This window comes from Hordeum vulgare, chromosome 5H (assembly GCF_904849725.1).
Source record: "Hordeum vulgare subsp. vulgare chromosome 5H, MorexV3_pseudomolecules_assembly, whole genome shotgun sequence".
Classification (NCBI taxonomy): domain Eukaryota; kingdom Viridiplantae; phylum Streptophyta; class Magnoliopsida; order Poales; family Poaceae; genus Hordeum; species Hordeum vulgare.
This window is the reverse complement of record NC_058522.1, coordinates 152665879-152691666: the sequence shown is the minus strand read 5'-3', so window position 1 is coordinate 152691666 and position 25788 is coordinate 152665879. Positions and strand designations below refer to the sequence as shown.

At 44.4% G+C, this 25788-nt stretch overlaps 1 long non-coding RNA gene across 3 annotated transcripts; it reads left to right on the top strand.

Moving 5' to 3' along the window:
• The first annotated feature begins 798 nt into the window (after positions 1-798).
• LOC123395790 lies at positions 799-21229 on the top strand. Of its 3 annotated transcripts, none has more exons than XR_006609831.1 (3): positions 828-3297; positions 4544-4714; positions 21191-21229. It is a non-coding gene; the product is annotated as an uncharacterized LOC123395790 (long non-coding RNA). The 3 variants fall into 3 exon arrangements; XR_006609830.1 differs by lacking the exon at positions 21191-21229 and adding an exon at positions 19811-19850; XR_006609829.1 differs by lacking the exon at positions 21191-21229 and having other exon boundaries at positions 799-3297; positions 4544-4949.
• Positions 21230-25788: the final 4559 nt, after the last annotated feature.

Sequence of the window (25788 nt, the reverse complement as noted above, 5' to 3'; positions counted from 1 at the left end):
TAACTTATCTACATATGGGATCAAAGAAGAACAATGATGGTTGGAACCACGGTTGCAAAGCACGAAATCACAAATACAAGATTAAATCGTAGAATTAATGATTATTGATACGAGAAGTTTCTACGATAGGATCAACGTCTTCTCCATGGGCATGAACACGAGTTCAAGGTCGACTCCTAGTTCATCAATGCATCACCTACCATTTACTCCTCGCCTTTGATGAGGTTGTAGCTTGGAAAGATTATCTGGCAAAACACCAGAAGAGCAAGACTCGTGAAAACTCTTTGGTTCATATTGTTTTAGGAAGGCATAGGTTCAATCCATCACAACATCTTAGGAACATATACCGCAAACTTCAAGAGTAATTAACACATGCTTGATAAGAGAGTATTGACAAAAGCATAGGATAGAACCTATAAGAGGGAGAAGACACAATTTACCAATGACATTATGTATCAGGGGAACAACATCACAATAATTAATGGCATTATGTTTTTTTTTTAATTTATTAACAGTTTTAGTTTTAATTTATTTTAGTGCAATAAATACTTCTAAAGTTAATGATTCCTAAATGACAATTCTCCTAGGTAATATTTGACACATCCGAACATTTTTATTTTGGCATTCGAAAACTTTTATCGTTCGACTTTATTTTTTTAATTTTGAATTTGACTCGGTTTTGAACTAACGCGAGATTAACGATAGTACTCACGGTGACGTGTCATCATTAGCATAGGTTTATTGTAGCCTAACTACATTGATTACCGTAGGTTAATTCGAGGATGTCACATGCGCGGCGCAGTTTTCATTCACCTTACCCTGGCCAAGTTCCCCCAAACGAGCTCACAACCACTCGTGTTAACCCTATCCCTCGTGTCTTCCCGGATTTCCTCCGCCGCCGTCCTCGGGTCTCCTACCTCAGCCTCATCCCCGCTGCTACCGGAGCCCATAGCCCCGAACTCCCAGCCCCCTCTTTCGCCTCGCTTCCCCGCCCCCTTCGCTGCCACCACCTCAATCACCAGTGGGCCATGATGCAAGTTACAAGCCGCCGTCTGCCTACTCGCCTCCGGCGGCCGTAGCCTGCATTGCCCGAGCAAGGCACCCTCTGGATCCCCCTCTCCTCTACCGCGGGACCTCAACCACCAGTGCAGCAGGACCATCTCCACCCCTGTGCATCACGATTTTGCAGCTCTCCCTCGTCCACGATTGGATCTCCTCACCACCATCACACCTTTCTACATCAGCAATAGAGGTGCGCCCAACTTCCTCTACCAGACCCGGAGCTGTGCCACTCTTCCTCCAAAAGCACCGGAGCCACACATCTGCACACCATCACGACGGCGCTGACGGTTAGTGTTGCTCGCCGCCGTCACCATTCCTACAGTAATAGAGGAGCTGATCCATCCTTTGCTTCCTACCTCGACGAGCGGCAGCGGTTAGAGGCACGCCATCCCTTCTCTTTTAGCAATACAACATCTTGGCGTAGTGGTGTTGTTTATTTGTCGCTCTACTCCTTTGTTAATATGTTAAACTGCAGTTATTGTTATTTCTTTAGTCGATAAAAATCAGTGCCAGCTACTGTCAGTTATTCAGTCCATAATTATGGTTCCAAGCAAGTTTTCATTGTTAATAATTGTAGTTGTAAGCAAGTTTTCAGTTCTTTGATCAATAATTGTACTATCTTATTGAACAAACTGCAGCTACTGCCTACTAGAGTACTAGTGTGAGTGTCTATTGTCTAGCACTATTGGTGTCTAGTAGTGATAAAATTCTATATTTTTTAGATTGTCTGAAGTGGTAGTAGACTAGTACATAATCATGGTTGCTCTTGTACAAAATGAACTAAAGAATCATGAACAAAATTAGTTGCCCTTTTCTTTTATTCTGTAGAACTAAGCTTATCTGTGTATTCTGGACCCTTTGATGCACTGATGTCGATAAGCTATATCCTGAATATTGATTTAAAATAGTATAAAATGATTTAATCTTAGTAGCAGATCTAGATATTTGATTGGATATTTTGCTATTAATATATACTGCTACCTTTTTGATCTGTTTGTTCATGTACTACTATACTTTGCATTTATCAGTTTGTTTTATACTGGTTTCAAATTTGGGTGAATGGGTTGTTGTCATCGTGATGCAACAAAGGAATAAGCATTGGCCACTAGGTGGATATGGAAGGCTGGAGATGGATGCTATGACGATGGTGACATAATTTGGAGCTTGATATTTACATGGACGTCGAGTATGATAGGAGAGATTAATGTTCCAGTCTTCATCAGTAGCACCCATGAATCCTAAGATCGATCGGACATTATTTCTTGATTATTTTCCTGGGAGGAATCCTAAGATTAATTGTTTCTTTATTTTTTACCAACATTTAATGGTTTCGTATCTTATGCCTTTCATCTAACTTTGCCTGCCATTTATATCTACTCCAAGCATACCATATTCAGAACTGATATACAACATATAGTCAGATTAGTTCTGATTTTGCCATGACAATATCACCAGTATTATTCATGATTCCTCTACTAGCATTAAATTTTCCTTTTTCCAACTGAAATTTGAAAAGAGCATTAGTTTAATTTTTTGATAGGATCTCGGATATCCTTCACGTGATTTTACCCCTCTTTTATGTACGGTACTTTCACATGGTCGTCGTCGGTTCGGTGCTTTTACCCCCTCCTTCACTTACGTAAGCAACCATCCCTGCCTCTCTTTACTCATGCTTGTGCTCAGTATAAAGGTTTGTGTGAAGGTTGGCTTTGTGCTCAGTTTATAACATTTCTCCATGGTCTGTAGCTACTACTTCACTATAATTCTAGAATAGGATAATAAGGGAAAGTACTACACTCTATTTTAGTTGTGCTCTCTAACACCAAAATGTTTAGGCCAATAGTTTCGTATAGTAGTATTAAAAATGCATATATATATTCATTCTATGTGTAGGTAGGCTATCACCCTAGGACCAATCATCTGTTGTTTTATTTGGTTACGAGAAACATATTGCTATCTAACACCATGCAAGGACTTGTATCATTCTATTTTGTAAAAGTATGTATCATGCACTCTTTTTCAGAATTATAAGAAACTTTTGATTTTTAATGTTGATACCATGCTAGAGGTAGCTTATAATTTCATCTTCATCTACTATGGCTGCATGTATATTGTGAGCGCATCATGGTGATATGCAAAACCACCATGGAAGAACAACAACTCCTAAGAGGAGCTATTATGTGCCGCTCCTTTGGACAAAACACCTCGCCCTTGCCATGGACCATATCCATGAAGGTAGTGACTCCTTAGCCTTGTCTTTTTCCTTGCAGTGTGTACCTCAATCTCACTTTTGTCGATATGTTATTTTTCTCTCCTCGAGTTCTAGTCCGCACTATCCAGGTTCCATGCTTCGGCTAAGATTCCCACCAAGTAATGTTGTTTCCCCCTTCTGTTATTTAAGGAAAGTATAAACAAGATTCAAGTCAGCATTGTTCATGGGGTTATATTGTAAAGTCTAGTCAAGTAAAGAAACATGTTATTCTCTTTACAACTGAAGTTTTGCAACCACCCTAAATACAAACTGTTCAGACTTCTAAGAAAATAATGTCAATAGTTTATTTCCTTAACTAGTTCTTAACCTTTTGTTGTTCTACAATAAAGGTTGGACATAATGACAAGCAATGGGTCTGTTTGTTACTCATTAAATTCAAACTGATGAATTATCCAATGATTGCCATATACGAGACAATGTGTCTTTATTAACGGTCGGAGGGGAGGAACACAAACAATTAATTAAAACCATTCTTTAGCACTTCAGATTTCTACATATAATTACAAGGTGCATATCATAATATTTTGGGTTCACACTGTTACAATACATTAGCACTTTAGTTTTCTACATATAACAAGATAGTACTTGCTGGAAAATGTCGTATCCCGTGTCCCCGTACCTGTTTGCATATTAGTACTTGCTTTTTAGATTTCAGTTACGTTGTTATGGGTCTGATTGAATTGTAATACTGATGCACTATGGTTCTGGTTGCATACTATGCATGCACCTATTTCTTTGTGAAAATGGTTCCTAGTTCTGTGTGAAACAGTGTGACAACAGACGACATAATTTGCTTTTTTAAGTATTCTTGCGATGGGTCAATCATCGTTTTCTGCTCGATTGTTATTTTCTTGCCAATATGAAGCCCTAGTGATAGTCTTGCTCTGCATCACATGACACCATTGAAGTTCTTCCACACCATAGTCTTTATGTAGCGTACTTTGCTCCCACGCTTAATTTGATCCATGTACATTATGAATTATGTTGGGCGTAGATCAATTAAGTATGCCCCTTCTTCTTTACCCCTAATGATTCAAGGATAGGCCTCAAACGATTCCTGTCATCATACATAGTCCGACTTCATATACCTGTCAATTTTCATCTTTCTACCAACCATATGAGCAAGATCTATAGCAAAATGCCAATAGTGCATTTTTGTTTTATTACGTAAAGATGGGTGATCCTATGGTCATCTGTTTCTTATTTCAGGAATGTCTACAAGGAAAAGAAGTTATTATCTTTAGTTTCATAAAATAATGACAAAAAGCATGAAGGTTTGAAGCGAAACATTATCTGATGAAGAGAACGCTGATAAAGCATGATGGTTGGAAGCAAACCAACGGCCAAGAGAAAATCATCTAGAGTGCTGAAAAAAATAAGGTACTCCACCAACTTTTTCTCTAACCGTTTAGCTAGACAGTGTACTATGCTAACATATTGTACTTTTTCACAACAATTAACAAATGGTATTTTTTGTGACTCGTGTGTTTGGGAGATTGTTAAGATGGTTAAGATTATGCTTTGTCAAGATTGATGTGTTTCTCAACATGGGTTCAATGTATCTGCATGTTTGTGAACATATTTTCATTGTTGTACAATATGTGTTCATCTTGAACCCACTTGTGGATGTGAGGATAATAACTGAATCCGTTTAGAGCTAGTATAAATATTGTTTTGGCTGCACATCACTTTACCAACAATTTATCTGTCGGCAAAGGTAATATCTGTCGGTGTAGGTAGGGTGTATGTTGATAGACTATCTGTCGGTATAAGTAGGGTGTATGTTGTCTAATAAAGTGTCGGCGTAGGCAGGGTGCATGTGAAAATACCATATGTCGGCGTAGGTTGGATGTGCATGGCTAATAAAGTGTCAACATAGGTAGGGTGTATGTGGACATGCTATCTGTCGGTATAAATAGGGTGTATGTTGTGTGACAAAGTGTCGGCGTAGGTAGGGTGTATGTGGACATACCATCTTCCGGCCTAGGTAGGGTGTATGCCGACTGTTTATGTGTCAGGAAGTAAATAACTGTCAGCAATACTATTGCTCTCAGCAAGTCCTCCGACTGTTCCGTCTTCTGTCAGCATTGATGTTAGCGACAACTTATGTGTCGGCAAAGGTACCCTATGCCGACACATAGGTGTGTCACGAAAGCTCTACCATGGTGTAATGTCTTCGCCCTCCAGCTGACCGTCCCCGGCCAGTGCTCTGGGTGCGTGTCCTTCCGGGCTGTGGACGCGATGGCAGGTGAGTGCATCGATATGGAGATCGATCACTTCGCCGAAGGTTTCAGGCTGCAATGGGTGTTCGTGGACGCATGGTAGTACAACCCTCGGGCGCTAACTCGTCCTCCCCAGCAGCGCCGAGCTCCAGGTGGGAGCACGCACTACTTGCTGACTCGAGGTTGTCGCCGATGCAAGGGAGGTTGGAGACCTTGAGGGAAGCAGGGGTGTCCACCGCGCTGGTCGTGAGGGAATTCCTCCCGCGACGGATTGCCACGCTCCATCGTCACTCACACTCGATGTGGTACTTCTTCGGGTCGAATGATCCCATGCGGATCCACCCGGGGCACCTTCCGGCCGACACGCTCGACGGGGTGCTCCAGGTTCTACTCGGCAAGACCGTCGGTAGCCTCCACCGTGGGGGGCGCCCCTTATACAAGTACAAGAACGAGGGAGAAATTGCCCGGGCGATGCCCCGCTCCGGCCAGTGGGCATTGCTTCTCGGAGGCCACGAGGGTCCCAGGACGCACCTGTCTTGGTGGCTTTTGAGTCGGGGGCTGCTGCGACACCAAAAATCCTTCCCTGGCGCGTAGGAATTCTTCTTGTTAGTTCTTTGGTTTGCGTCGGTTTTTCCCTTGAAGAGGAAAGGGTGATGCAGCACAGGACCAGTAAGTATTTCCCTCAGTTTGAGAACCATGGTATCGATCCAGAAGGAGGGCCTCGTCAAGTCCAAAGTACCTACGCAAACACAAACAAGCTTGCACCCAACGCTTCAAAGGGGTTGTCAATCCCTTCAAGATTGTTTGCAAAGTGAGATCTGAAGGCGAAAAGTGCAACGAAGTAAAAAGTGTAAGCTGAAAATATGGTGTGGAGTAGACCCTGGGGGCCATATGTTCACTAGAAGCTTCTCTCATAATAGCAAATATCACGATGCGTGAACAAATTACTGTCGAGCAATTGATAAACCGCGCAAAGTCATGATGATATCTAAGGCAATGATCTAGCATGTAGGCATAACGTCCGAGACAAGTAGACCGATACTTTATGCATCTACTACTGTTACTCCACACATCGACCGCTATTCAGCATGCATCTAGTGTATTGAGTTCATGACGAACAGAGTAACGCTTTAAGCAAGATGACATGATGTAGAGGGATAATCTCAAATCAATGATGAAAACCCCATCTTTTTATCCTTGATGGCAACAACATGATACATGCCTCACTACCTCTTCTGTCACTGGGTGAGGTCACCGCACGGTATGAACCCAAAATGAAGCACTTCTTCCATTGCAAGAATCATAGATCTAGTTAGCCAAACAAAACCCACAACTCGAAGAGAATTACAAGGATATGAAATCATGCATAAGAGAGATCAGAAGAAACTCAAATAAGATTCATAGATAATCTGATCATAAATCCACAATTCATCGGATCTCGATAAACACACCACAAAAGAAGATTACATCGGATAGATCTTCATGAAGATCATGGAGAACTTTGTATTGAAGATCCAAGAGAGAGAAGAAGCCATCTAGTTACTAGCTATGGACCCGTAGGTCTATGGTGAACTACTCACGCATAATCGGAGAGGTCATGGTGTTGATGAAGAAGCCCTCCGTGTCCGAATCTCCCCTCTGACAGGGCACCAGGACGTGCCCCAGATGGGATCTTGAGGAGACAGAAGCTTGCGGCGGCGGAAAAGTAATTGCGATCGTCTCTTGATTTTTTTGGGAATATTTGGAAATTTATAGGCGCAAGATCTAGGCCAGGGGACCTCCAGGGGGCCCACAAGCCTGGATGGCGCGCCCCCTGGCCGCAGGGTGGGGGCTTATGGGGCCCCTCGGGCTCTTCTGACTTGGCTCCCAAGTCCTCCGATCTTCTTCCGTTCCAGAAAAAATCTTTTCGGGATTTTCTTCCGTGTGGACTCCGTTTCAAAATCTCGTCTGAAAGGGGTCAAAAACATGGAAAAATAGGAACTGACACTTGGCACTGAGTTAATAAGTTAGTCCTAGAAAATAAATAAAAGCATGCAAAACATGCAAAGTTTGACAAGATAATAGCATGAAACCATCAAAAAGTATAGATACGTTGGAGACGTATCAGGGGCTTTAACAGGCTCGAAGCCCCAGCCACGGCAGCGGGAGGCGGCGAGCCTGCACCTCAAGCCCGACCTGAAGGTGGCGTTGGGGCCATGCCGAGGGCGCTGAAGAAGAGGAGGAGATGGGCCGCCAAGTACGAGTGAGCACCACCCCTCCATTTTCCTTGCTTCGGCGCTTCAAGTGTGACTAACCCCTCCTCCGTGCAGGCTTCAAGGGGGAAGGGGGCCATGCAACCCCTGGGCCCTGCACACGACTTTTTGCCATCGACCGGGGCTAGGCGGGAGTGGCCCAGGCGCACCGGACTACCGTGCGAGTGAAGCGCCTTGGGACGACGCGACCACGCCCTCGCCTGTTGAGGCTGCGAGGCGACTCTCCCGGCGTTTCCCGCGGGGGCCCCTGCGGGTGAGGATGTGTCAAAGGGGCTGGAGCCCCCAGTCACCCCCGGCACCTGACAAACATCGCAGAGAATCTCGAGAGGCCAACCGCCTTGGATGAGGCCTCGAGCTTCCTGTGCACATCACCCAACCCTGGCGGGGCGGGGCGGGGCGAACATCAACCAGCTTCTAGCCCCAGCGAGCAGAGCCGGAACCTCCGTGGCCTTGACCGGGGGTGGAAGTGTTGGGCCTCAACCAGACTAGGCCTTGGAACTCGTGGCCTCTTGGACCTCGGTCCGCCACGACCTCGTGAGGAACACCTTGAGCATGGTGAGGCGGCTTGGGGCAGAGCTTCAGGACGTAGACGTACGCAAAGGCCAAAGCACATGCCGCCGCGGCGAGGGAGGTGTGCGAGCACGCCCTCCACGAGGCCGACAAAGCGGTCAGGCGCCGCGAGGCCATTGAGAAACGCGATAGGGAGCTTCAGGCTTCGAACGCCACTTTGGAGCAACGATTCTAGGGGCGGAGGGTCGAGGTGGAGGTGTGCGAGCTTGCCCTTCGCGAGATAGATCTCCACGCCCTCGAACAACAGCTCGCCTTGGCATCGTCGGATCTTGTCTTGGAGCGCGATCAACTAGATATGCTCGGTTAGTATGTTGCCAGAGCGAGGCCACCTACAACCAACAAGTAGAAAAGATCCAAGGGGACACCGACGCGCGGGTCGAGCATGCCAGAGGATTATAGGACCAAGCTGCAACTACAGGAGAGCCGCTTCATGGCTCGGCTCGTAGAGCTGCAGTACAAGATAGACAGCCTCAAGGAGGCCCTTACCCTTGTAGGAGGCTGTACTTGGGGCTCAGGCCATCGCCACGGCCGAGCTAGCGTTGCTTCCCTCGTGGACCAGGCGACTGACGAGGCGAGGGAGGCCCGAGGCTTCAACTCCAGCGCTCGAAGATGTTCCAAGGCCTCAAGCGGCGGGCGCACCAAGGCATGTGTTTCATTTGCAGGGGGAGCATCTCCAACCCTCTCCTGTCCGATGAAGCCGGTTACCTTAATTTCTTCACCAAGGTCGTGGAACAGCTTGAAGTGGGCGCACAAGAAGTGGGGGTCCTGATTGAGGAAGAAAGCCACAATCTTCTATCGCACGCGGTGACGCGCGTCTTCAGCAACCTCTTCCATACTGATCCTTGCTTCAATTTCGAGGCCATGATGGCCCATGTCCCCAAGGCGAGCCGCAACATTCTGGGGAAGGCGTTAAAGGGCCACATTGATGCACTGAGTGTGCAGTTCACCCCGACGGCTTCGAGGGTCAGGGGGTGCCGAAGGGCACCCGATCAATGAAGGCGGTGATGAAGCCGAAGCGTATAGGGAATACAACGACGGCGAAGAGAGTTGGGCATCCCTCTAGGCCTCCCCTATCCCATGGCCCTACTGGCTTGTAATCTTGCCGAGGCGCGAAGCGAGCGACTTTTGCTTGAACATCCTGTCCCTGTCATGAATGTTTGTTTTGTATGGGTTGTGATGCCTCTGCTGCTATTTCATACCTTGTGTCGTCCGATGTGTACCCCGTATGCAGGGCTTGGCTGCCACCTGGCAACCAGGCTGCGAGCTCCTGTGTAGGGCCATGCGGTGAGGGTGCCCGGGGCAGGTTAGGGCCCTCCCGCGGCGCGTGTCAGATAGGTCGTTCTTCGCCAGGTGTCACGTCTCTATGTGGGGTGCCGTGCTTCGGGGGCACAACGTATGCTTGTCGACTCGCTTTTGTGCATCGCGCGAGGAAATTAGGCGCTAATGCCTTGGCAAGGTGGTGCGCACGGGAACAGACTCATATGCGGAGCCTGACATGCCAGTGAACAAAGCCTGTATTCCGGGTGCTGGCACCATGCCCTAGCCCTGCTCGCGTGACGTTCGAGAGGGAGGTGGCGAGCGTATGTGGTGAGAAAAGAGAAAGCCAACGAAACTTCGTTAAAACCAGAAGAGATAGATCTTTTAGTAGGGATGAACTTGTTTACAAGGCCAAAAGGGGAGGTAGTACTGCTGTGTCTAGCACAAATCGGCCTGGTGAGCTTGCTTGCAAGTCAAAACGAGAAGAAGGAAACTCGGTTGTCGTACCCAGGCACAAGTCAACCTTGAAAGAAAGTGTGGCTGCCGTATTTAGCATGGGTCAATGATGGAGTTATAGTCCTAGGGTAGGGTCATAGGCCTGCCCTAGGAGGTCCAACCCAAGGACTACCCCTCGTAAGGGATAAGGCCCTTAGTCAGTTCCGACTGAACTAAGGAGTTCCCTTCATCCAGTCGGTAACAGATCCTCGACCGTCCAGTCGGAAATTAGCATTCGGAGTTTATCAAACTAACCGACTGGATTCCACTCTGTGCATCGTAACCCCGCTGGAGGGAAACGGTCATACGTTTCCAGGTGCCTTTATTAGCATTTAAGACGTACGTTACCTGTAACGTAGGCATTTATTGGCCACTACTCCACCCCTGTGCACCGGACCGTTGTGGAGGGCAGCGCACTCTATATAAGCCACCCTCCCCCACTGGTGCAGGGGTTAGCAATTCACTGTATTCTATATTCCACTCGACAACAAGCTCCCTGAGCACTGAGACGTAAGGCTATTACCTCCACCGCAGAGGGGCCTGAACTCATACAACCTCGCCGTAGCTAAGGCTCTGCCCATCCCTTTCGTACCCTACACATCTACTGTCAGGCTTATACCCACGACAGTCAACCTAAAAGAAGTGTTAGTTGCGGCTCACGAGACGTCTTCTTTAATCGATCCCAGGCGTGATGCAAGGGCTTGCAGTATGGCGTGGGCATAGTCGCGGTACCACTGTCATTCCTCTAGCGCCGAGCATAGTGACTTCCACTTGGGCATGGGAGGGGCCCTCCACAGCGACCACGACGCGCCTCATCGTGGGGTTATGCACAGGAGGCCCCGGGCGTTTACAACCCACTCGTTATTATGTGAGAGTGTCACAGGTAGAACCTTCGGAGATGCTGAATGTTCCACGCGTTGGCCACCGTGCTCCCATCCTCAGTCTCCAAGCGCGTGACGCCTGACCTGGAGACATCGGCGATCCTGAAGGGGCCCTTGCACATAGGGGGAGTTTGTGAAGGCCCTCCCCGAAGAGGACCCGCCTCAGGACAAGGTCTCCAGCTTTGAGGGTGCGGGGGCAGTCGTGATGGCCGTGGTAGAGCCACAGGGCATGTTGGTACCTTGTGGCGTAAAGGGCATCCCGGTGATAGGCCTCCTTGAGGAGCAGGAGGTCGGCTTCCCGCGAGTCGGCTTGATTCGCCTCATCAAACGCCAACACCCGTGGGGAACCATACCTTAACTCCACGATAAGGACCGCCTCTTCTCCATAGACGAGGAAGAATGGGGTCTCGTCGGTGGGCTTGGTCGTGGTGGTGCGGATGGACCATGATGACCCACAAGTATAGGGGATCGCAACAGTTTTCGAGGGTAGAGTATTCAACCCAAATTTATTGATTTGACTCAAGGGCAAGCGAAAGAATATTCTCAAGTATTAGCAGCTGAGTTGTCAATTCAACCACACCTGAAAGATTAGTGTCTGCAACAAAGTATGAGTAGCAAGGTAGTATGATAGCAGCAGTAGCAAAGTAGCAAAGTATCAGTAGCAAAGTGGTATGATAGCAACAGTGCGAGAAAAAGGTCTGTTGACAGCAGGCTATTCCTGACTTGTTGTATCAATGGCGTCAGAAAAAAAGTCTTGCAGCAGGTAACAGCAAAGTAGCAAGTAACAACAGTAGTGACAGCAACAGTGACAACAGTAGCAAGTAACATCAGTAGCGGCAAAGTAACGTAGCAAGGACCAGTAGTAAAAGACGCACAGACATTGGATCAGTGATGGATGAGTATGACGGATGTGATTCATCATGTAACAGCTATAACACGGAGAGATAAGTAACTAGCTCTCGTTCGTCAATCTAATGTAGGCATGTATTCCGTATGTAGTCATACGTAGGGAAAAAACTTGCATGACATCTATTGTCCATACCTTCCGCAACGGGGTCCTAATGGAAACTGCGGGATATTAAGGTTCTCCTTCTAATAAAGAACCGGACCAACGCATTAACACGTGGTGAATACATGAACTCCTCATACTATGGTCATCTCCGGTAGTGGTTCCGGCTATTGTCACTCCGGGGTTGTCGGGTCATAACACATAATAGGTGACTACAACTTGCAAGATAGGATCTAAAATACACATATATTGGCGACAACATAATAGGTTCAGATCTGAAATCATGGCACTCGGGCCCTAGTGACAAGCATTAAGCATGGCAAAGTAGTAGCAACATCAATCTCAGAACATAGTGGATACTAGGGATCAATCCCCGTCAAAACTAACTCGATTACATGATAGATCTCATCCAACTCATCACCGTCCAGCAAGCCTATGATGAGATTACTTACGAATGGTGAAGAGCATCATGGAATTGGAGATGGAGGAAGGTTGATGATGACGATGTCGACGATTTCCCCTCTCCGGAGCCCAGAACGGACTCAAGATCTGCCCTCCAGATGAAGAACAGGAGGTGACGGCGCCTCCGTATCATAAAACGCGATGAATCCTTCTCTCTGATTTTTTTCGGGCGAAACGGAATATATAAAGCTGAGTTTGGAGGCGGTGGAGCCTCGTGGGCCCCACAAGCCCTCACGGCGCTGCCGAGGGGGGGGGGGGGGGGGTGGCCGCGACCCCTGGGCTTGTGGCCCACTAGCTCACCTCCTTCGGTGGATCTTTGCGCATGTATTTTTCATTAATTTCAGAAAAATTCTTCGTAAATTTTCAGGTCATTTCGAGAACTTTTATTTCTGCACAAAAACAACATGACAATTCTGCTGAAAACAGCGTTAGTCCGGGTTAGTTCCATTCAAATCATGCAAATTAGAGTCCAAAACAAGGGCAAAAGAGTTCGGGAAAGTAGATACGACGAAGACATATCACACCACAACACAAACTGCACCTCCTCAAGCCAGCCCTTTCTGCGAGCCTCAAGCTTCTTCTTGAAGCTCTTGGTCTTGAGGGCCTTGAGGACCTCGGCATTGGCGTGCTCAGCCTGGGCGTTTGTGCGCGGGTGCGCCACGGAGGCATAGCATATCTACGTACCAAGGTTAGCACAATATGATTTAAAAAAACTGCTCGTGAATTGGGTCCCATTGTCGATGGTGATGCGGTTGGGGACACCGAAGTGGCGTACGAGGCCCTTGATGAACTTGACGATCGAGCCGACTGGCATGGTGCGGAGGGCCTCGACTTCCGTCCACTTGGTGAACTTGTCGACGACGATGTAGCGGTAGCGGTACCCACCGACCGCACAGGGGAAGGGCCCCAGGATGTCTAACCCCCACATCGTGAAAGGCCAGGAGAATGGAATGGTTTGCATCGCCTGCGCGGGTTGATGGATCTGCTTAGCGTGAAACTGGCACGCTTCGAAGGACTGAACCAACTCGGCAACATCATTAAGCGCCGTGGGCCAGTAGAAGCCGCTAGGAATGCCTTTCCCACGAGGGTGCGCGGCGAAGAGTGGTGTCTGCAGTCCCCTTCGTGGATGTTGGCAAGCAGCTCGCACCCTTGCTGCTTCGAGATGCTAATCAAGTGGTGATTTCATATCTTTCCTAAGCGGTGTTCTCATATTTCGATGGGAGTGCTAATCCTTTTGCTGAATCCAATTGTCATGTCAAATTCTATTCAATCGGTGTGCTCCCCTTCAAGTTAATTCAATCTTTCCACTATTTGCAAGATCCATCCTAATATTTCTTTCTAGAGTTCGTCTCATCTGTGCCAAGCTTTCTTTGTTTTCCCCACCCTCCCGCCCTTTTCTTCAATGATTCAATTATCCTCCAAGTGCCTTTCTTTTATTGTTGATTCCGCTATCTTTTCTACCATATTGTTTCTAGTGATTCATTGTTAAGATGATCAAGTGCTAAGTTCATCATTCTTCATTCTAGTTTTTCTTCCCCGAAGAATTCAATTCAAGCTTCGGTGTTCGTCATATCCCTTTATCATTTGTTAAATGATTCCTGTGTTGGAAATTCTTATTCAAGCCCATCTTGTTTATTCACCTCTCTATTCTATACGGAGTGTTGAAGATTTCTTTGAAGATTCATGTTTCTAATCAAATTCTTCCAAATTATTTCGAGGTTCTCTCCTCATCAAGTTTCCATTTATACCAGTGCAGTCTCTCTTTCGAAGCAATCCATTCAATAGTGTTCTCTTTGAGTGGGCCCATAACCCATATGTTTTTCCAGGATCTTACTCGTCTCTTCTAATCTTTCGAGAGGTCGCAAGTTATTTTCAAAAGTTACGTAAGAATGAATTCCATTAATCATGTTCCTTGTCCAAGTTCAATTTGAATTATTTTATCGTTGGCTCAACCTTCTTATTCTTCATTGTTCCGAAGTATCTCAAAATTTTGGTGGTGTGCCTTCTCATCACTCTCTGCTTTGAAGGCCGAAGGAGAGTTTCTCTTAAATCTTGGTCCATTCTCTTGAAGATTCATGGTTTTAGCTTCATGATATCATCTTGAATTGTTTTTGATCATGAGGAATCCCTCCCATATCTATCCGGTGCATTTCAGAGTTATTTTCATTCCTCGATCCTCAGAAGGCCATCATTTCACAATTTTTCTTGTTCTCATCTTTCAGCTTTCATTCTCAAATTCTTCTCAGTTGTTGTCTCTTCGTTCATAGCTCAATTATTTCGGTGCCTTGTTGGAGTTTTCTCTTAGGAGGATCATGATCTCTTCATTCTCATGCATCTCAATTTATTTGAAGTATCCTCATTCATTTCAGATTCTGACTAGTGTTTCGTTGAAGACTTTTTCAAGTTTGTGCCCTCATCTCTCCTCGATATTTTCAAGAAAAATAAGTGGTATGCTAAATCCGTGATTGTCATCAATTTAACTTGATGAAGGATAATCATAACGTAATTCTTGTTCTTCTTTCTTCGAAGTGATCTGAATCCTTCTTCTGGAGTTGTTCTTGTTATCAAATTCTTGGTTCTAAGTTCTTCATCCTTCTTCTCCGGAGTTCCAAGTTTTTCTCAAGTATCTCTTCGCGAAGTTCCCTCTAAATCATGGAAGTTCATAATCTTATTCTGTCAACCTTTATTTCATTATCATTCTTTTGTTCCAGAGTTTCCTCTCTTTGGTCCATCTTCTCGTTTTGTTAAGATCAAGTTCTTCCCTTGCTTGTCCATTTAATCGGAGTGTTGTGCAATATTTCCAAATTCTTTCTATCTTATCAAGTTCTCCCTCTATTACCTATCGAAGTGCTGCCCAAATTTATTTTGATTTCTTTCTTGTTCCTCATGTTATTCTTCATCTCTTTGCAACCTTCAAGGACCATTGATTTCACTCGTTTCTCAAAGAAGCATCTAAGTTTTACCTCTTCCTTCCACATCCTATTCTCATTCTAAGACATCGGATCGAGATCTCTTGTTAGTGGAGGAGAGTTGTAACAACCCGAAGTCTACGCTCCGGAAGATTCCCTTTTTATTTTGTTATCATCGTGTGATTTATTTGGTTGCCGCATTCATCATCGCATCGTGCACATCATACATATTGCATCGACACTCCATTGTAGTCATTTTCAGACATGCATCCGTTACTAGTTGCCGGTTCTCTCCGTTCTGGTCGACGACCGTTTCGAGACCAACCACACACGCACGTGCCCAGGCATCGTAAAATATTGCGTTTAAAAGTGTGTATAAACATTCTCAGAATGGGTTGAAAGTTGGCGTACAGTCTTATTATAGTATAGGTAGACCGCATACCAAATTTCGTCGTGTTCGGAGGTCGTTTGATACCCCAATGGACAATGTAGCGGCATCGTCAACGGTTTAAATATCAGACATTTTTGCGGTTTTAAAAAACTCTGTCATGGGATGCCATCTTCCCTCTCTTCTCAGTCCTAGCCCAGCTAGACAGCCCACCTAACCCAGCTAGCCTAACCCTTCGATCAAAGCCGTCGGATAATGATCCTACGGTCCGAAAGCGGATGAAACCCCCTAAACCTAGCCCCTTGCTATATAAGGAAGCCTATCCCCTGCCCAAATAGGAACCCTTACCCCGCCACCATCTCTCCTCAACCCTCAGCCGCCGCGGCCCGCAAAGCCCGTCAGGAGTCCGCTCGGGCACGAACCAGCGCCGCCTCCCCGAGAGGAGCCCGAGGCTCCTGCCTCCGCCTCCCCGCATGGAGCCGAGCTCCCTCGCGGTTCCAACCCTTGGTGACCCCACCGGGGCCGCCCGTCGGCTGGTCGCCAAAGACAGGCCGGAGCATTGCCGTCCCCGTCTCTCCTTTATCTCCCTTCCCTCTCCCTCTCCCCTCCATCATCTCTTTGTCTCTCTCTTCCTCGCACGACCGAAGCCGCCATGGACAACATCAACATCGTGCCACTGCGCGGAGCTCCGTCAACTGCCGATGATGCCCGGATCCGGCATGGGATAGCTAGACCCGCCTGTTCCCAGCTGCCCCCTTGCGCCTCGCCTCGCCGGACCTCTCCCCGCCATAGACCTCCGGCGTCGCCATCCTTTGTATTAGGAAGACAAGTGCTGCTCGATCCTTGCCCGCTCACGCAACACCCCTTGCATGGGCCGCAGACCGCATCCATCCCTGCACGGAGCCTAGCCGCATTGCCCGGGCCTAGCCGAGCCGCCGGTTGTAGGAGGCCCAGCCCAAGCAGATCTCCGCGCGACCTCCTTTCCGAGTGGGCCGAAGCCCACGAGGTGAGCTCCCCACGCCCAGCTCCGCTATCTGCCACTCACTGAATTGTATAACTATCCCGTGCCCAACATATTCGGCCCGTGATGTTTTTATCCTGTCTATGAATTTAGCTATTATCTACTGAATTTCAGAAAACCCCCTCATCTTGCATTGCTCATAATTAAATAACCGTGCGGAATTAAACATGTCCTATATATATGTGTAGAATTTTGTGTAGATTCACAACATCCAACTTTGATCCATGTTCAAAAAATTTAAACTTTACGTTTGCATCAATTTGCATAAATGCCATGTTAAAATGATTTATTTTATAACTAAATAACCGGAGTTCTCATTTATATAAACTTTATATGAAAAATCATCTATTCTTCGTGCTCTACATGTTTTTCACATTTCCATGCATAATAGGATGCATTTGCATGCTCAAATATGTGTTGCAAGTGCTTCATGAATAAGTCTAAATTATTAGTTTATTCGATCTTGCATGGATGATTGTGTCTATTCCATAGGCCTTCTGCATGTGGTTCCTTCGCGAGAATTGTTCTATGTTATGTCTACTTGGATGCCATGCCTCTTGTTGCCATGTAAATTATCATTAACAGGATCGTTTATTGCTCTAAACATGCTATCACGTTACAGCTGCTAATGTGTTTACGTTAAGTTCGATTTTGCGAAGCTCAAATTAAGTAAACACATGCCTCTTTTGAATGTGTGCAATGGAGTGATTAGTAGTATGCTATGTGTAGTTGTTGTTAGTAGGTTACCCAAGCCATGTATGTCATGCTTAGCTGTATTTTTATCATGTGAACATGCCATGAAAATGTTGCTATTTGTAGGGTCAAAATAATTCTAAGTTTGAGAATCTAATTATTTCAAACTGCCATGTTGTGTTGATTCTAGCTATGAATCTGTGCATATTTAGACCTTGCTAGTATAGAATGAAATGAAGTTCGTCATGCCTAATACCTTGCTGTAAATTTTCATGCCATTATATGCCCTATAGCATGTGTTTTTATTGCTTCCAATATGTCTTCATAATAAAACTTCTATGTTAAAAATGTTTTTTTCACTAAGTCTGAAACTGTGTTCAAGTAACCATCTTGTGAGCTCATTTTTTAGTAATCCATGCTTCTATTCAATTGTTGTTATGAGTTGAATGTTGTGAATCATGCCAACTATTGCCCCATTTATTGTTTGTGCAATTTAGATTCCCATAGCTTGTTGTTTTGGTGTGTGTAAAATGTCATGTTGCTGTTTTGGGTAGATTATCACTATAACTTGTATTGGTTGTATTTTTTAACCGAACACTTTAAGGGCAAAGCCCCAACAACCACAAACCTTTATTAAAAATGGATTACAGTATGTATATGGTTACCTCGGTAACCGAAAGTAAAGTAGAAGGGGAAGGAGCCTAACCTAAAAAGTTGTCTATATTTAGGGTGGTAAGAAAGAGACCCATTTCAGCAGGCCCTCTTTGAACTTAGGCTTTATCCTATGTGCCATAAGGTACACGTCAGTTATAAATCTTGACTTCCAGGCAGCAAATCTAGGCCGAACATTCTGGAATACCTTGGCATTTCTGGCTAGCCAAATATGTCAACATGCAATGAACACCATCTCAGAGAAAAAAGGGTGTTGGAAGGAACTTTTAGCATGGGAGACAACAGCTGCCATATCAATTGTATCACCCAGTCAATTTGCAAATAATTCCAAATTGTGCTGCTGAAGAGGCAGGTGAAGAATAGATGATCCCTATCTTCTCTTACTTGTGCATGGAAAATTCCACAATTGACCCCATCATCCATGTGCCAATGCCTTCTTTCTACCATGTCCTTGGTATTCAATTTGTCCATGATCAGCATCCAGGCAAAGACCTTGATCTTCAATGTGCAAGAACTATCTCATATCATATTCAACAGAGGGTTAAAAGTTTGGTCCCTATGCACATGGGAGTAGAAAGCCTTTGGGGTATAAGGTTTAGATGTTTCCATCCAAGCCCAGACATCATTCTGGCTTGAACTCGGTTGAAAATCCTGGAGGGAAGCTTGAAGTGTCGACAGCTCAAAGTAAGCCTCCTCAAAGAGAGGCAAATTGAACTAGGGGGACAAACCCTAAGTGTTTAGTCCATCTTTGACATTGTCCAATGATCCTTCACATATGAAAACAGTCTAGGAAATCTATCTTTGAGAGGAATAACTGAGTTGCCAATGTTCCATTTGTCCTGCCAAAAGAGGACAGTTTCTCCCTCTTGACTTGCACCCAAGTGACCTCCCTAAAGTTTTCCAATAACTTGATAATACTCTTCCACCAATATGATCCACATGGCTCAGTTCCTTGTGGTACTCGGTCATGGTAGCAAGTGTTCCAGATCAGCTGAACCCAAGGCATATCCATTCTGTTAAGAAATTTGTTGGTATTTGTTGAGCTGTTGCTCCGTTTGGACATGCCCTATATGAAACTTGCTTAGAATTTCATGTAGTTTCATAATATATTACTGCATCCATGATTTGGTATATTTGTGGTTGTCATTTTCATACATTTTGCATTCATGGCATATTATCTTGTATTGGTCATATCTTTTAGACCATAACTCTGTTTTAGATGATCTATATATGTAAATCGACTAGAATGACATGTAGAAGCACATGGTACACTTTATTTTCCTTTTCAATAAATAGAAAATGTGCTTATGGATCAATTTTGAAATTAACATATGGGGTCGCTTAGGAAATACTATAAGTTGTTTCCGGCCTCATTTAAAATGATTAGATTTTGTAGTTTATTTATGATTAACCTCTTGCCATGTTAATAACAATTAATACTATTGTGTACATAAATGAAAGTGAACTAAATAATTTGAATGTGGAGTTTTGTGAGCTTCACTAGTGTAGAAGTTGATTGTTGTGCTTTACTGTGTCATGCATAATTAAATGGACATGCATCATATTTGATTGTGCGTCATGTCATGAATATGTTGTGGTGTTTATTGCGTGGTCATTGTTTTTTCGGATTTTCTCTGCTCGATAGAGTTCCAAAACTACTTCAGAGTGTGAGGATTCATTCGACTACGTTGGTCCGTCTACTTCACGGATTCGTTCTTCTTCCAAGCGGCATCTCAGGCAAGATGATCATTTCCCTGGATACCACTACTATCATTGTTATGCTAGTTGTATTGCTTCTATCGTTATGTCTCGTTATCTACCACTTGAATGTCAAGCTTCCCAACATTGTCATAAAAAGCCTCTAACCCCCTCCACATCCCAGCAAACCTTTGTTTGGCTATGTTACCACTTGGTCGACCCTTCTTATAACATTGCTAGTGGCATGTATAAATTGCTTTCCATGTGAAAAGACTGGTTCCTTGATATATCACAATATTATTGCTATTTAATTCAATGCACATATATACTTGGTAAAAGGTGGAAGGCTTGGCCTTTTTGCTTGGTGTTTGGTTCCACCTTTGCCGCCTTGTTTACTTGTGTATCGGTGTTAAGTTCCATATTGAACGCTCCTAACATGCTTGGCGTTGTTATGGCCCCCCCTTGATAATTCATCTTAGTTTAAAATTCTTCCGGTGACCCAACTTTGGTACAACACTTACCTAGTAACTAATAAAACTGCATAGGGACTTCCAGACCTTGTGGATAATTAATCAACCCCCGGACCAGTGCTCCTCATGGGTGTTGGTTCAAAACGGGCAGACTGCAGGGCCACCACGAGGAAACTCGGGGTTTGGTTTTACTAGTAGGCTTTCCCATCCAGTCATGTCCGGAGAATGAGATACGCGGCTTCTATCGAGTTCGTCGACACGTTAGGCGGCCTTGCTGGATATGTTTTACTTTTTACGAAATATCTTGTGCACCGAGATTCCGAGGATACTTTGGGTTATTTCAAGGTTGAGGCTTTCCACCAGGATTTCGAGGAGACTACGAGTTTTTCCTTGGTTGAGGTTTTCCACGCAGCTTGTGGCTAGTTTGTCATGGATGAGTTGGAGCACCCCTACAAGGTTAAATCTGTCTGATAGCCGTGCCCGCGGTTATTTGGCAACTTGGAAACTTTGTTTAACAACCGGTAATAGCAAACTTGAAGTAAACTCAAATAAAATATGCCAACTGTATGCGTAATCGAGACTGTCTCTACTCATGAGTTCTGACTCTGAGAGAGGACACGGTGGGGTTATGTTTGAATCATAAGTAGGTGTTCAGGATTATTTTTTATCATGATTAGCTCACGTCCGGTATGCGTGATCACCCCCCTCTTATCATGATTAGCCACTCAAATAAATGCTTATTGATTCCTGCAGCCTCATCACTTAACCATACCTCACCCATTAGGCTTTGCTTGTATTGATACCTTTGGAAATGAGATTGTTGAGTCCCTATGGCTCACAGATTAATACAACAACAGTTTCAGGTACAGGTAAAGCGATACTTTAACATGAGGGCGACGATTGTTCTATTTGGAGTTTCTTATTCTTATTCTTTTCTTCTTCATGGATCATAGGATGGGTTCGAGACCGGTAGCCTAGGATAGCAAGGGTGGGCGTCGTTTTAACGTTTGAATTTGTGTGTAGTCGGACCCCGCTATTCTGAATGGTGATTGAATGTATGTATGTATTGAGATGATTATGATAAGCTTGTGGTGAGTGTAAGACAATTCCATATACTCATATCTCTTTGTATGTATTTGTAACGATATCCATTCTTGCGAAATGACAAGATGCGCTTCTATCCATGTCGAGGCCCTAGAGCCAAAATAAGGACAAGACCACATCTTGGGCGTTACACTAAAAGTAGCTCAGAGCTTTAGAACTAGATGTCGTGAGGAATGTGCTGGTTTGGTGTGTGTATCTGGAGAGGATCGACCTCTCTTTTATAGGCACAAGAGAAGGAGGCAAATAGTATGTGAAGGAAGATGAAACGAAAAGATGGGAGATGAAGCGAACAACCAGCAGATGAAGGGTGCAACATTCATATTCGATTCCCACTATAGCAAAAACTTTTCAACTTTCGTGTAACCTTTCACATACCATCCATGTGTGGCAAAAATTTAGACAATGACTCAACACATTCCCACAACCCACGAAGCGTCATGACGAGGCGTGGCGTGGCGAGGCGAGCGGCAAAGAAGGAGCACGTGAATGTCTCTCTTGTTCTCATCCTCATACATGTGGAGAAACAACCTCCCTTATAAGGAGGTCCAATTTCTACTAGGTGAGCAGTATGAGACTAAACTTTAGTCCCACCTCTTGCCTTGCATGAATGGGATAAATGGGCCTATATGATTTCTTAGGAATTATGAAAATGCTATTGGGCTGGCCCCAAAATAGACTACATTCTAGTAATCCCCCACCAGATCCGAGAGGCACATAAAATTTGCCTTTGGCTCCAAAATACTGTTTATATACCGGTACTACAGTGGAGACTGTTAAGTTGAACTTTCATCTAGAACTATATGCTACACTAGTAAGCAACTTGAATAGTGAACTAGGCCTTGAAGTGCCATTTTTTCTGCGAATCTAGTTTAACACAAAACCTCGACTGATATTGGGCTACCATGGGACTTCCACGCAAGTGGAGCTTATGTGTCATATCTATTGCCCTTCATGAGTTTACTAGAGAGCACCCTACTCTCATAGACTGCGATGTTTAACAATCAGACTCATATAGGTGTATTCTTCAAAAGATGTTCTATAGTGCAACATATCTGATTAAATAAGCCACTTAGAACACATTAAGATATACGTCAACCTACCATGCAGATTAGTAGAGTATCATGGAGTGGTATTGTTAAAAGTATGGATACTCTCCTCTTAGCCGACCAACAACTTGTCGTCCAATTCTAATTTACGGGATCTCCAATTACATAGAACATGTTACCATTGTGAATAACTCATATTGTGGGTCTCATACCCATCCTCTTTGTTGCATTATCTATCACATTATGTGATAGACCCTTAGTAGAAGGATCTACTGGATTTTTAGACCTATGGATATAGTCCAATGCAATAACTTTGGAGTTTCTCATTATTCTAACAGATTTTAATCTTGTTTGTACATGTCTTGATGATTTCATGTTATCCTTTGAACTACTCACTTTGGCGATCATAGTTTGATTGTCGCAGTTCATACAGATACCTGGTACAGGTTTCTCAACAACCGACAAGTCATTCAAGAGCCATGAAGCCAGTTTGATTCGACTGTATCTGTATCTAGTGCTCTGATTTCCGCTTCCATTGTTGACCTTGTTAAGATGGTCTGCTGGCAAGACTTACAAGAAACAAAGACACCTTCATGAGTGAATACATATCCACTTGTGGCCTTTGTCTCATTAGCACCAGAGATCCAATTTGAGTCACTATACCCTTCTAGTACCTTTGGGTATCCAGTATAATGAATTCCATAACTCGTAGTTCCTTTCAAATAACACATAACTCTCTCTAGAGATTTCCAATGAATATCTCCTGGTTTTGAGACAAACCGACTCAGTTTGCTAAAGCAAAAGAGATGCCAGCGCTTCGTAGCGCTGGCTAAATACATAAGCGACTCAATAATCTGAGAGTATTTCAGTTGATCTCTAGCAGTTCTTCGATTCTTTCGATCCAACAAGCTAGCATCATACGGTGTTGGAGAGGGCTTGCAGTCACTATAACAAAAGCAACTCAAGAATTGTTTTTCACATAGTGAGATTTTAGCAATGTAACCCCACCATCATCATCTTTCAACAACTTGATGTTCAGAATCACTTGAGCTACTCCTAAATCCTTCATCTCAAAACAATGAGATAGGAAATCCTTGACCTCCTTAATAACATTTAGATTTGTTTCAAAAATTAATATGTCATCAACATACAAGCAAAGCATAGCTCCCTGACCCCCATCATGGCAATAGTACACACATTTGCCAGCTTGGTTTTACAACAATTCCTGCAGCTGTTAGACATCTTTCAAACTTCGCCTGCCATTACTTAGGTGCTTTCTTAAGTCCATACAAGGACTTCAACAATTTGCACACCTTTCCTTCCCGTTTCATGTAAATTTCCTTGCCCAACTCTCCATTTAGGAAAAATGTCTTAACATACATTTGATGAATGAGAAGACCATGTGAGGCAACTAGTGAAAATAGTACTCAAATCGTGGTCAGTCGAGCCAGAGGTGAGTACGTATCAAAGAAGTCTTCACCTTCCTTTTGGGTATGGCCACGAGTCATGTCTTGTACTTCTCAATACTATCATCAGACCTAAGCTTCTTCTTGAATACTCATTTGCACCCTATAGGTTTGCACCCATAAGGACGATTAGGGATCTCCCAAGTTTCATTTGCCAAGATGGAATCCATCTCACTACGGACCGCGTCCTTCCAGTAGTCAGCATGTTTATATGCATAGGCGTCTAAAATAAAATTGGGAGTGTCATCTGTGAAATACACAAGAAAATCATCACCAAAGGACCTTCTAGTCCTGTGTCTCTTACTCCTTTTAGGAGTGTCATTATTACCCTCCACATGATATTCAAAATATTGCGTAAGAATGGTAGGTCCATAAATTGCAACTATATCCCGACTCAATGAACTAGTCAACTCCTGATTTGATGAGTGATACGTCTCCATCATATCTACTTTCCCTAGCGCTTTTAGTCTTGTTTTGGACTCTAATTTGCATGATTTGAATGAAACTAACCCGGACTGACGTTGTTTTCAGTGGAAGTACCATGGTGTTGTTTTTTTGTAGAAATAAAAGTTGTCAGAATGGAACCAATTTGTTTGGAGAATTTTTATACAATAAAAGAAAAATACTGAAGCCAAGAACCATCGGAGGGGTGTCCCTGGGGAGCAAAACCCACCAGGGTGCGCCCCCTCCTGGCCCGCCCAGGTGGGCTGTGCCCACCTTGTGGCCCCGCTGACCCTATCTTCGACGCTATAAAATCATATTGTCAGAAAAAAAATCAAGGAGAAAAAATTATCTCGTTTCGCGATACGGAGCCGCCGCCACCTCCACTTCTTCATCGGGAGGCCATATCTGGAGTCCGTTTGGGGCTCCGAAGAGGGGAATCTTCGGTCTTCATCATCACCAACCCTCCTTCATCACCAATTCCATGATGCTCCCCACTGGAGTGAGTAATTCTATCGTAGGCTCGCTGGTCAGTGAGGAGTTGGATTAGATTCATCATGTAATTGAGTTAGTTTTGTTAGGGCTTGATCCCTAGTATCCATCATGTTCTGAGATTGATGTTTCTATGACTTTGCCATGCTTAATGCTTGTCACTTTGGGCCCGGGTGCCATGATATCAGATCTGAACTGTTTATGTTATCACCATTATATCTATGTTCTAGATCTGATCTTGCAAGTTATAGTCACCTATTATGTGTTATGATCCGTAAACCCCGGAGTGACAATATTCACGATACTTTTTGATGATGACCGTAGTTTGAGAAGTTCATGTATTCACTATGTGCCAATGGTTTTTTTCCGGTTCTCTATTAAAAGGAGGCCTTAATATCCCTTAGTTTCCTTATGGACCCCGCTGACACGGGATGGTAGGACAAAAGATTTTATACAAGTTCTTTCCATAAGCACGTTTGACTATTTACGGAATGCATGCCTACATTATATTTATGAACTAGAGCTAGTTTTGTATCGCCCTAGGTTATGACTATCATATGATGAATATCATCCAACGAATCCACCGATCCAATGCCTACGAATTTCCTACATATTGTTCTTCCTAAGTTACTACTGTTGCTGCTACTGTTACAACTGCTACAAAACCTTTGTTATCATTGTTACAGTAACTACTGCTCTTACCACTACTATCCAAACTATCATATTGACCGTGCTACCAATCACTTTGGTGCAGATATTTAATCTCCAGGTGTGGCCGAATTGAAAACTCAGTTGCTAATACTTGCAAATATTCTTTGACTCCCCTTGTGTCGAATCTATAAATTTGGGTTTAATACTCTATCCACGAAAACTGTTGCGATCCCCTATACTTGAGGGTTATCAAGG